The 12,765-nt window shown below is 46.9% G+C and overlaps 1 protein-coding gene across 4 annotated transcripts in view; it reads right to left on the bottom strand.

Moving 5' to 3' along the window:
* The window catches only part of ZHX2 (zinc fingers and homeoboxes 2), a 179,568-nt gene that overhangs the window by 118,562 nt on the left and 48,241 nt on the right, over positions 1-12,765 (bottom strand). The window contains exon 1 of one of the 4 annotated variants that reach the window (XM_081498909.1): positions 8,692-9,109. The exons of the other annotated variants lie outside the window; for them this stretch is intronic. The gene's annotated coding sequence lies outside the window, so the exon portion shown is untranslated. Of the gene's footprint in view, positions 1-8,691; positions 9,110-12,765 lie in introns of those variants that run through there. 4 annotated transcript variants of the gene reach the window in all.

Genomic DNA, 12,765 nt, shown 5'->3' with positions numbered 1-12,765 from the left:
TCTTTCTGACCCAGGAATCAAACTGGGGTCTCCTGCATTGCAGGAGGATTCTTCACCAGCTTAGCCACCAGGGAAGCTTATCTCTGTAAGCGTTATACAATTTCTCTTTTTTAAAACAGCCCCTGCTGTCACCAGGGTGAAAGGAACAACTTAATTAAAAAAAAATTTTTTTTTGGCTGTGCTGGGTATTTATTGCTGCAAGCAGCCTTTCTCTAGTTGTGGCGATGGGGGGCTACTCTCTAGTTGCGGTACCAAGGGCTTCTCACTGCGGTGGCTTCTCTTGTTGCTGAGAACCGGCTCCAGAGTGCTCAAAATTCAGTAGTTGTGGCTCAGGGGCTTAGTTGCTCTGCAGCATGTGGAATCTTCCCAGAGCAGGGATTGAATCCACGTCCTCTGCACTGGCAGGTGGATTCTTTACCACTGGACCACCAGGGAAGTCTATCATTTCTTGTCTGAACTTCCAAAGCCACCTCCTACGTGGCCTCCTTGGCTCCACTTCGGCTCTTTCCCCTCTCTACCAAGAGATCTTCTAAAAATGTAGATAAGAGTGCAGTACTTTCTTCCTTAAGCCTTTGAAGGCTTCCTGCTGACCTGGGAGCAATTTAGATTTCTTTACCAAGTCCTGCAAGGCTTGGTGTGACATGGCTCCTGCCTGTCTTTCCCGCTCAGCATCAGCCTGAGACTCTCTTTTCTCTTCTGTGGAATGGGCAGAATCATACCTGTCTTCCAGGCTGGTTCTGAGGCCACTGGGATGAGAAACAACTAAAACTGCTCTGTAAACCAAAAAATGCAGCACAGTAAGATCCCCTGGAGAGGGAAGTGGCAACCCACTCCAGTATTTTTGCCTGGAGAATCCCATGGACAGAGGAGTCTGGTGGCCTACCGTCCATGGGGTTGCAAAGAGTCAGACACGACTGAAGCGACTGAACACGCACGCAAGCACGCCACATAATCTCTATTCCATAATAATTGGGCTTTTGTGTTTTCACTCTTGCTTTCATGATTTCCAGTTCATTGCTATCTTTCAGTGTTTGCAATTTTATATCCTTTTCAGATATAAGGATATCTATATGCACAAGGCAGTACTGAAAACTCCCATGCCGGCGTCTCAGTATTCCAAAGATAACAACCCAGCTATGATGTGCTTAAAACCGGGACCATATTTGTTCTGCCCTGGGCAGAAAAATTAGAATTTTTACTGAGCAGTCAGATTGCTAGAGGCCTAGAGATAGATCTCATTTAAATGATAAACCAGGTCATTCTCTTACAAAAACGATGCAAGAACATGATCTTCAACGTCTAACACTTTCAATAGCAGCATGACGTTTCTTAAGCTCCTACACTGTGCCTGTGCTGGATTAAGCACTTTTTAAAAAACTTATTTTTTTTTTTTGGTGGGCCATTTTTAAAGTCTTTATTGAATTTGTTACAACATTGGTTCTGTTCTCATGTTTTGGTTTTTTCACCCCAAGTCACGTGAGATCTTAACTCCCTGATCATAGATCAAACCTGCATCCCCTACATTGGAAGGCGAAGTTTTAATCGCTGGACTGCCAAGCAAGACCCTAAGTACTTTTATTGCTTTACCTTTATCAATCTTTAAAAAAACAGTAAGGGGTGTTACAATTGTCCAGATGGGGAAGCTGAAGCTCAGAGAGGTTAAGTAACTTACCCAAGGTCACACTGCTAGTGAGAAATAGAGTTCCACTCCTCTATTTTAATAGCCCATGTTCTTTTGTTTACCCTATGTGTGTTGGGGGCAGAAGAACCAGGAATGTGTCTGTCTGTGAAAGGAGGATACAGATAATAGGGAAATGGGGGGTTAGGCAAATACACGGCCACCAAACTCCATGGATGCAAGGGAGTTTGAACAATAGATTCTTCTTAATGTCAAGCTTCACTCCTTCATGTCTTACATTCTATCTTGCAAAGTTAGACAATATTCAACATGTTTCCCCATAATCAGTGAAAAAGAGTGTAATTCTTTTCTTGTAAAGAATAGTCACTGCCTTTTTGCTATTTATACCAAGAAATGTGTGTGCATGCATGTGATTGTGTGTGTGAGAGACAGACTGACAGAGAGATGGAAATAGAGACAAACTGAGTATTTAGTCTCGAAGTGTTCAGTTTTAGCAGCTGGTGAAGGTGCTCTGTCCAGAGAGATTCACAGAGAAGTTTCCTTCCCCTTCACTTGATACTTCATTCATCATTTGCAAAACAATCACTCAGAAGGAGAGAGCAACAAGACCCCCAGGACAAAACTCGCCTTTACAGTAGTCAGGTCTGCTTTTCTGCCTTGGCAGGTTACCTCCTCTCTCTGGGCCTCAGGTTTCTCAGGAAAACACCTGGATTCCTGGGATTCCACCCAGCTCTCAGACTGGAGGGAAGATTTTAGATCCATGATCTCTTCTGTTCTCACCACCTCCCTGAGGAGGCGGGCAGGTCAGTCTGGTCACGGGAGGCTGGGGGAAGGTGGCATGGTTAAGTGGCAGTTTCTGGACTAGAGCTATTGACTTTCAAGGGCAATTCCAACATGGGTGGACTCCACCAAGCGGCTTTCAAGGGTGCAGACAGAGTTTGGGCAGGTACTATGCACGTCTGTCCTCTTAAAACAGAAAGCGTTAACACTTTGAAGCCACTGTGTGGAGGTCCCTGGCCACCCCAATGGATCCGTGTCTGAGGGCATTTCCTTCTTTCCTTTCCTCTCTCCTTCCCTCCCTCTCCTTCTTCCCTCCTTCTTTCCTTCCTTTCTTCTCTTTGCAGAGAGAAGAGAACAGTTAGAAGAAGTAGGACGTGCTGAAGGAAAGGCATAGCTGCCTTAGAAAACTTGAGATCCTTGCCAGATATAACTGAAATAAAACCAAAACCAAAACAACACACATACACAAGCATGATGATCTGTGTGCGTGTGTGTGTGTGTGTGTGTGTGTGTGTGTGTGTTTGTCTATGTTGATGAGTAGTAAGAATAAAGAGCTAAGTATGGATAAAACCCTCCTGGCCACCTGTATTTTCTAGTTGCTCTGTGTTTTACATGTTTTCACAAATCAATGAGCTTCTTATTAAACAACAGGCCAATTTTCATATGCTAAAGGGAAAAAGCTCCCCTGTTAAGACGCACCAGCTGGGAGAGTTGAAGTCACGACTTGGACTCAAACTTCTCCACTGCTACCAGCTGAATGTGCCCTGGGATCCCAAGGCCCTTACAGGCAAACAGAACATCAGCCAGGCTAGACCCCACACAAAACCCCAGCAGGCTGGAATGTAGCAGCACAGGAGACGTGGGTTCGATCCCTGGGTAGGGAAGACCCCTTGGAGAAGAAAATGACAACTCACTCCAGTAGTCTTGCCTGGAAAATCCCATGGACAGAGGAGCCTGGCAGGCTACAGTTTATGGGGTCAAAAAGAGTCAGACACGACTGAGCATGCATGCACAACAACACAACCAGGTTCACCCAAGGGGCTCAGGCTGCTAGAGCTGCAAGGACCCCTGCTTACATGAGGGGCCCCTTCAAAGTGGGCAAAACCAGCAGATGAGCAGGAGGCAGGCTGTCCTGAGGGTGTGAGCCAAGGGCCACCACGAGCAGGGGACAATTTGTGGGGAACTAATGAAAGGCTCCTCCAACCAAAAATCCCACCCTCAACCTGTGTGGTGACCTCTCTCTGAAACCGGCTGGACATTCTCCTGATACTCCTGCCAGAGACGGCAAAGAGAGACAGCCCAAGCGTTCCTCCAGAAAGTCCTGGTGGCACTTGTAGATACTTTGGCTACCTGATGCTAAGAGCCAACTCATCGGAAAAGACCCCGATGCTGGGGAAAATTGAGGGCAGGAGGAGAAGGGGATGACAGAGGATGAGCTGGTTGGATGGCATCACCGACTCAATGGATATGGGTTTGAGCAGACTCCAGGAGATGGTGAATGATAGGGAAGCCTGGCGTGCTGCAGTCCATGGGGTCGCAAAGAGTTGAGCACGACTGTGCAACTGATCAACAACAATAAACTAGATGATCACCTCATTGCATCCGCAGTTTTTGGACCTGTAAACCCAAATATAATAATGAGACACTGAGCGTAGGCATCTAGACCAGGGCCTGGCATGTAGCGCATGTCAGAGTAAATGGTAGCTGTTATTATAATCATTCAGTAATTTCGAACGTCTCTGTTAAAGAAACCTAACTCTCTTTAACTCTGTTAAAGTTCATGTGCTGACAGGACCGCTCCGCCCAGCCATCGCCCACGAGTTAAGATGCCATTGCTGCTTTGCTTGCGGAATGAGCTAGGGCAGTGGTTCTCCAGGTGTGGTCCCTGTATCACCTGGGAATTTGTTTGAAGAGCGCATCTATGGGCTCCACCTCTGAACTGCTGAATTAGAAATTCTGAGGGTGCAGCTCAATCATTTCATAACCCACCCCCACCCCGCCCCAAGGGACTGATGTCTGCCAAAGTTGGAGGACTACTGACCTCACCCAATGATTGCCAAGACTGGTTGATGAGCAGAATTTCCTGGGAGTGTTCAGAGGAGAAATGCAGGTTCCCGGGCCCATCTCCCTGGGACTCAGAGCCATCAGGTTCTGGGATGCTGCCTGGGAGTCAGCATTTTAACAGGCTCCCCAGGTGATCCCACTGGGCTAGAGGCTGGGTTGGTTGGAGAGAGGGACACACGGAGGCTGGAAGAGACCCAGGGGTGGGGGTGCCTGGGAGGGGCTCGGAGTGCAGGCCTAGTAGACTGGGGCCGCTGAGAGATGAGAAAGTGCTGAAGACCAAAATTCTCAATTTTAGTTCTACAGATTTGTGAGATGGAATCTCTGACTATCGTTTCATTTTCCATCCAGGGAAACTGAGCCCCAAAGAGAAGGGACTATTCTAAGTGCAGATAGCTCACGCTTGGAGACGTAGGAACTTAAGCCAGGGGTCTCCCTGCCAAAGTCTTTTCCACTGAGCCCCTCAAGCTCATGCTCACATATTGGCTCCCTCTCAGCGTCTCGCCTTCTCTGCCAAGCACTGAATCCATGCTCATTCCCCCAGTGCTGACCATGAGGGTGAGATCTGGGGAGCAGGTCAAGTCAGAGCTCAGACCTGTATGCAAAATCCAGGCTCCGTCATTGAGTAGCTGAGCCACCAAATCGCCCTCTCAAAGCCTCAGTTTCCACATTTATAAGATGGAGATAAAATCTGACATCACAAAGCTGCTGAGCAGGTCAAATAAAATGACTCAGGTGAAAGTGCTTTCCAAGCTGTCCATCACCCCATAAGCACAAGGACTAGAGAAGGAGCAGGGCTCATTACACCTCCTGGCTAGAGGCACTTACCATCTAGCCAGGGCAGAAGAAACACACTCAAACCAACCAGAGAGCAAGCAAGTGATGGGCTCCACGCTGCGTTCTAGGTCACATCTCTGTGCCTTTGCTCAGGAATGCCGGTCCCCAATACCCTATAGGTGCATGGATCCCCACTGATTCGGCTTACAGTCCAGGCCCTCACTTTCCCCGCCCTGTGAGCTGCCATGAAGGCAGGAAGTGCAGTTCATTCAGCTTTGTGGTCTCAGAGTGTCTGCCATCTCAAAGGTGTGCTCAGGAAGTGGCTGATGCAGGTAGGGAGGCTTCCGGCCAGAGGGGCCTTAGAGCCCTACAAGGGCCTTTTCAGGGGCACACCTGCCTCACAGAGTTCAACACCTCACGCTGGGGTAAGCATAGCGGGAACGAGGGCTTCAACCAGCCGACTCCTGGCCCTGCTACGGGCCCCGAGTGTCCCCATCACCCACCCCAGCATCCGAGATGCTCGGGTGGGGCTGGCGGTTCTGGCACAGTCAGGAGGGGAGAAACATGAAACAGGAAGCATCAGCTCCACTGAAATCTCCTGAGTAAAGTAACGAGACTAAGCAAGCAGCAGGCATGCAGGAGACACTTGGCGATTCCAACAAGTATTCCTGAGAATCTGGTTATTTGTCTCACCTGTCTCTCCCTCCTTTCCTGGGCTGGAGGATCTGAGGAGGTGTCCACAGGGACAGAGTTCTGCAGAGTAATGAGCTCTAGAGAGCTGCATGGGAGATTTCTCCCGTTGCCTCTAGGAGCTGTGTGACCTTGATTGAGTAAACTACATCAGTTCTCAGGACCTTGAAAATGGGTACCAGGTGACTAGGAGCTAATGATTCCCCCTCCCCTGGAAGACAAAGCAAATAACACAGCAGGCGGGGTCACTGTCCCTAGTGCAGCCAAGCAAAATAGGTTCAAAGCTGACTCTGGGTCCTGGCTGTGGTTCTTCCGCGGAAAACTGATAATAATGACGATGGTGCCGAGGGTGACAACTCATCTTTACTGAGCACGTACTGGGCACCAGGAACCAGACAAGCACTTTTCATTCATTATGTGGTTCAATCCTCACAATGATCCTAAGGGCAGATACTATCATTATTCCCATTTTACAGTTGGGAAAACTGAGGTTCAGAGAAGTTTACACCTGGGATGAGAGTCTGGTGAGTGGGGGAAGCAGCATTTGAACCCAGGCTGTCAACATTCCAGAGCCCATCTGCTTTCCTACTGGAATCTTCTGAACCTGGAAGTCTGTATTCCACAGCTGGGAAAGATGGGAGAAGATGTATAAAGGCAATGAAAATAATTTTCCAGACTCAGGACTCAGTCTAGAAAAAAAGATCACAGCTGGAGCAGACAAAAATTCAGTCTGCTAAATTATTTTCAGTACAGGAAACGCATCTCAGGGGCTTGGTTTAAACAGGCAGAGTGGGTGCCCTGGAGGCAGCCCACATCTCTGAGGAGAACACCTGGATTCTAAGCCACTGGCCTCCATGTAGCAGCCTACTTAGCTATGGTGAGGCAGCTGCCCTCAATCCATTTTCTCACCCATCAGGCATGCTGGGATATTCCTGCCTTCGCCACCTCTTAGGTGGAACCCAGATAACGGGTCATATCCATGTCTACCTTCTCACATGCCCAATTTTAAAAGATTTTGTCTCTCATACATTAATTAGTTTCTCCACTAACAAAGCAGTGAAGCATTTGTGCAACTGCTGGAGTTTCTGATCCAAACAAAGTAGCCATTGTTATCCGCTTCCAGCCCAGAGCAAAACGAAAACACCCCGCCCTTTTCCCCCCAAATGATATTTTTAGGCAGCCAGTGCCACCATATCCTGGGTCGTGTACAGCTTCCACGGGTTTCTGGAATACTGACTCCCATCTTATGGACTTTTAGGAAAACACTGGCCTAAACAATTTCTGAGGTCTCTTCCAACACCAAGTTCAACAACGCTGTCTGGACGTGTACTTGGCTAATTGTGAATGTGCTGTCTTCGCTCTCATTTGTTTGCTCAGTCCCAGAAATGCAAAACCGGGGAGGACCCTTGGACTCTGAAGGAGGTCAGCTGAGGATACCAATCGGGCAGGCCTCTGCCACTTTACACCGAGGGTGGAAAACACAGGCAACTCCTTGGGCCCGAGAGGCTATACCAGCTAAAACTGTAAACATGCTCAAGAAGGGTTTAGATGGACTCACGGAGGAGGAGGGCATGATGGGTGAAGGGTAGGTTTTGTCCTAACCCCTGTGGATTTATGGTTCCTGTTAGCGATAGAATGTTTGTGGCGCAGAACAAGGCGGTTCCACTGACAGCATAGCTGATGTTCTCATGTGAGGAGATGAAAAAGGAAGGAAAACAAAGAAAAAAAGAAGCGAGGGTATATGATAGTTTCCTGCTGTGACATTTAACTTCTATGATCAAGGAAAGAAAAGGTGTATTATAGGAAATTAAGAAATAAAAGAGGAAACATAATCTCTGATTCCAGATGAACTACGTTAACATTTTGCTATATTTCCATCCATGTGTATCATTTTTAAAAAATAAAAACTATGTACAGTATGTATCCTGCATTTTTTCATTTAACATTTAGAAAAATCACATTACTTAACAGACTTATTGTATGCCTTAGGGATTTCTACTACTTATTTATTTAATGATTAATTTATTTAATCGAGCCCTGCATCTTGCTCCAATAGAATTTTAAAGGCTCAGGCCAGGAAGGTCTTCCCCAGGAAGACCCTATTACAGGGTCTCAGAAAGTGAAAGTGCTAGTCGCTCAGTCGTGTCTGACTCTTTTGAGACCCCATGGACATTAGCCTCTGTCCATGGAATTCTCCAGGCAAGGATACTGGAGTGGGTAGCCATTCTCTCCCTTGTCTAGGGGATCTTCCTGACCCAGGGATGAAACCAGGTCTCCCACAGTGCAGGCGGATGTTTCATCGCCTGAGCCACAAAGACTCCTGCATTGGTCCCTGCAAAACGGAGCACTTAGAGAGATAAAGAGACTCATAGTCACAATAAGGACCTACTGTGTAACACAGGGAACTCTACTCAATACTCTGTAATGGCCTGTATGGGAAAAGAATCTAAAAAAGCATGGATATATGTACACGTATAACAGATTCACTTTGCTGTACACTTGAAACTAACACAACATTGTAAATCAATTATACCTGCATAAAAATTAAAAAATAAAAATAAAATTATATATAATTATTTTTTTAAAAAAGAGAGAGATTCAGTCACTGGGCTGCAGCTCCCCAGGACATGGCCCTTATTGGAAATGCAAATCTCAGCTGACAAACCGCCAACACCCCGGTTCATCAGCCCCATCCCCACCCCCACCGCCTGCCCCAGTCGGGTGGCCTCGATCTTCCATTTTACCTGAATGAGCTGAAACGGAGCTGGCTGGGCTGTGGACGAGTCATCGGAGAAGGAAAGGGTCTGTGTGAAATGGAATCTTCTCCTCGGGGTTTTAATTTTACCCAGTAAGAGGAAGTCCGTTTCTTTTTTCCCAGCCTTAACTCTACTAAAAGCCATTAAGCACTGCCAGGGATTGGAGACATTTATCTGCTGGCGAACGTGAATGCTGCGTTTTGTACCTCCAGCGGGGAGGGAAATCAAGCTGTTTACTTGGTGGCCACCCCCAACGGACCAAAACGAAGCTCTAACTTGACGGCATGTCTGAAATGCATTTTTGAATCTCAAATTCTCAGGCCTCCATTCCCACCTGTCAAAACACTAGGAATCTGCAAAATTAATTTAGCTGAATTACACCCTGACCCTGAAGCTGGGAAAGATTGAGGGCAGGAGGAGAAGGGGGAGGCAGAGGATGAGATGGTTGGATGGCATCACCGACTCGATGGACACGAGTTTGAGCAAACTCTGGGAGACAGTGAAGGACAGGGAAGCCTGGAGTGCTGCAGTCCATGGGGTCGCAGAGAGTCGGACACGACTGAGCGACTGAACAGCAAAACCACCAGCACCCTGACTGGCACTGACCACCAAACAAATGGGGTGACCAGTAGGTGACCTCACTGAACCAGTACTTGTTTTGGAAAGGATCATGGACACCTGAAGGCTGGTAGGGTGGCAGTCAGGCTAGTTTATACAATAACCAAGATCAAAGAGAGGTCTGGGTGCTGGTTGCCCAGGTGGGTTTCCTTTGAATGTTCAGTATATGCAAAACTTCACAGGACAAAGTCTCTTTAGGCAGGACGGGCTGCCCCTCAATTTATCTCAATGACATAGTGATTATCTTGATTTAAAGTTACTTGAGAAACACTTGGTAGCAAAAAAAAGACATTTAAAAAACTGACTCTACGGACTTTCCTGGTGTCCAGTAGCCAAGACTCCATGCTCCCCATGCAGGGGGCCTGGGTCTGATCCCTGGTCAGGGAACTAGATCCCACTTGCTGCAACCATGGGTTTCCAAGCCACAACTAAAGATGCTGCAACGAAGATGGAAGATCCTGCATGCCACACCTAAGGCCCGGCACAGTGAAATAAATATTTAAAAAACACTCACTCTGACGTCTCTCCCCCTGAAAGTGGGACATAAACATCCCACGTGAAGTGACCCTTCCTAGACCAGAAGGATACAGAGCATCCTTCTCATTGGGTTAGGAAATTCAAGGCTAAGAAAGTTATAGAAACAAACTGTTACTTCTCTGTTAGTCCACTACCCCAAGCACAAGCCCCTTTGTTTTGCATTATCTTCACGAAGAATTGTTTCTTTGTCAAAAAATGATGTACAAACAGCCTGCTTTGGTCATTTGAGAGAAGGTGCCCCATTTCTATGGAAGTTCCATGTTTATGGAGAAAACTGGTTTTTTCCTCATGTTAATCTGTCATGTGTCATTTTAATGATTAGGCCAGACCAAAACATCAAGAATGGTAGGGGGAAAATTTTCCCCAATCCTGGTGGCTCAGCTGGTAAAGAATCTGCCTGCAATGAAGGAGACCCTCATTCGATTCCTGGGTCCGGAAGATCTCCTGGAGAAGGGAAAGGCTACCCACTCCAGTACTCTGGCCTGGAGAATTCCATGGACTGTATAGTCCATGGGGGCGCAAAGAGTCAGACAGTGACTTTCACTTTCACTTCAACCACCTCAACAGGGTAAGTTCAGATTCTCCGTCTAGAACAACAAGCCCACTTCCTCATCAAGTGTACCCTTTGCAATTGGTCCATGCCATTCCTTCTGCCATCGATACTTCAAAATGCCCCTCCAAACGTAACTTTTTATAAGAAGAAAACCCATCGGACTGAATTCCATCTGTGGTGTCATTTATTCTGTATCCTTGCAGCACTCTTTTTTTTTTAAGTATTTATTTTTATTTATGTATTTGGCTGCACTTGGTCTTTGTTGTGGCATCTAGGGTCTTAGTTGCAGGATGCAAACTCTTAGTTGTGGCATGTGGGATCCAGTTCCCCAACCAGGGGTCAAACCTGGGCCCCCTGCATTGGGAGCACTGAGTCTTAGCCACTGGACCACCAGGGAAGTCTCCTTTCAGCACCCTTGATATTCAGAGATCTCAACTCCTGAAGCTGTTGCTTTGCAATTGTTGTCACATGACTTCACTTGTACATTTGGTCTCATCTCTGAGTTCCTTAGCACATGAAGGTGGAGCCAGTCTTTTATGTTCGGTCCCTGCTATACTGAATGCTTGTGTCCCCCACCAACATTTACATGTTAAATCCTAATGCCCAAGGTGACAGTATTAGGAGGTGGGGGCCTTAGGGAGGTGATTAGGTCACAAGGATGGGGCCCTTATGAAGAGGGTTAGTGCCTTTACAAAACAAATCCCAGAGAGCACCCTTGCCCCTTTCTCCATGTGAGGCCACCATGAGAAGACAGCCGTCTATGAACCAGGAAGTGGGCTCTCACCAGATACTGAATCTGAAAGCCCCTTGATCTTGCACTTGAAGCCTCCAAAACTGTGAGAAATAAGCTTCTGTTGTTCATGAGCCATAAACCCAAAATACATATACCTAGTCTATGGTATTTTATCATAGAAGCCCAAAGGGACTAAGAGTTCCAACAGTGCCTAAGTAGAGACACTTGCTCTGCTCCTGGAATAAGGTGGGAAGGTTCTCATGTTGCTTTTTTTCTTATTTTCCAATTTATATGCATGGATATATGCACATATCCTTCTAAAGGGAATATAAGCTCATTAGATAAATTTTGAAAAGTGTAACTCTAAAAACTCTAATCACTGCTGTAACTTCTCAAAGTTCTTTAATGAGAGCAAAGGTCATAGGCCTTGCTTACATGCACATCTTGCAGAGTCAGAACAAGTGATTTTGGATTTGAAGATCTGGAGCTAAAAATGTATCATAAGTAGCCCTTGGTAGTGTAGTGTAGTGGTGATTGAGAGGATGCCCCCTCCTCCATCTGGGTTGAATCCTGGCTCAGCCACTTATCAGTTGTGTGACCCTGGGTGAGTTACTTAACCTCTCTGACTTTGGGTACATCCCGATTCTTTACAAAATGTTCTACTACCCATACAATTTATATATTCCTAGCTTTACCTAACGTTCCATGCAAGTATCTACCCTTATTATCACACAGTCCTCAGACTCAACACTGAAATAGGTGTGTATTACTCTACGCATTCACTGGTGAACAGTTAAGTAAATGTTTTCTAACTTTTTGCTGAAATGCAGTGTTTCAACGATGGTTTTAAAAAAAATCAACACCCTCAATCCGTAGGATGAGTGAATTCGTATCTGCCATCTCCTGGGTACTCTTATGTAGAATATAAGCCAACCCACAAAGCCCTGGTAGAGCCCAAACCCATAGTACTTGGTTTATATTTCCAATGAGAATAACCTGGAGTGAGTCATCCAGGGACCCAGTCACACACGCCGTCCATGAATCCCAGGCAGGGGTAGCGGAAATATCTGAGATGAAACAGACCACACAGCCCCTCAGGGCAGCCCCCTCCCCACCATGCCATCGTCCACCTCGGCCCCACGTGCACTGGCGCTGCCTTCACGCTCATCTCCAGCCCACACCCGCCGAGCACCTTGCCGCGTGGCATGTTTTCCCTGAGGTTCCACGGATGGACACTGCGGGACACGCATCGGTTGTGGCTTTGCCTGTACTCCCAGGTTTGGTTTGGTTTCTCTTTTTGCACAAAATGACCCAGGCTGAGCTGGTTAAAGGATGTACTGTCCCTTACACCCTCCCGAGAGGGTGTGTGTCTTCCTCCTCCTCCTCCACACACACACACACACACACACACACACACACTCTCACACACTCAATACAGGTATTCTCTCTCTCCAAACACACACACACACACTCTCACACACACAATACAGGTATTCTCTCTCTCCAAACACACACACACATACACACACAGACACACATACAAAATACACACAAAATATTCTCTCTCTCTCCAGTTCCTGAAAAAACAGGAATTCTTGCTTCATTCCTCCTGAGCCCCAGG

This window comes from Giraffa tippelskirchi, chromosome 6 (genome assembly GCF_054371585.1).
Source record: "Giraffa tippelskirchi isolate mGirTip1 chromosome 6, T2T-mGirTip1v1.2.pri, whole genome shotgun sequence".
NCBI lineage: Eukaryota > Metazoa > Chordata > Mammalia > Artiodactyla > Giraffidae > Giraffa > Giraffa tippelskirchi.
This window is presented reverse-complemented; position numbering and strand designations above follow the sequence as displayed.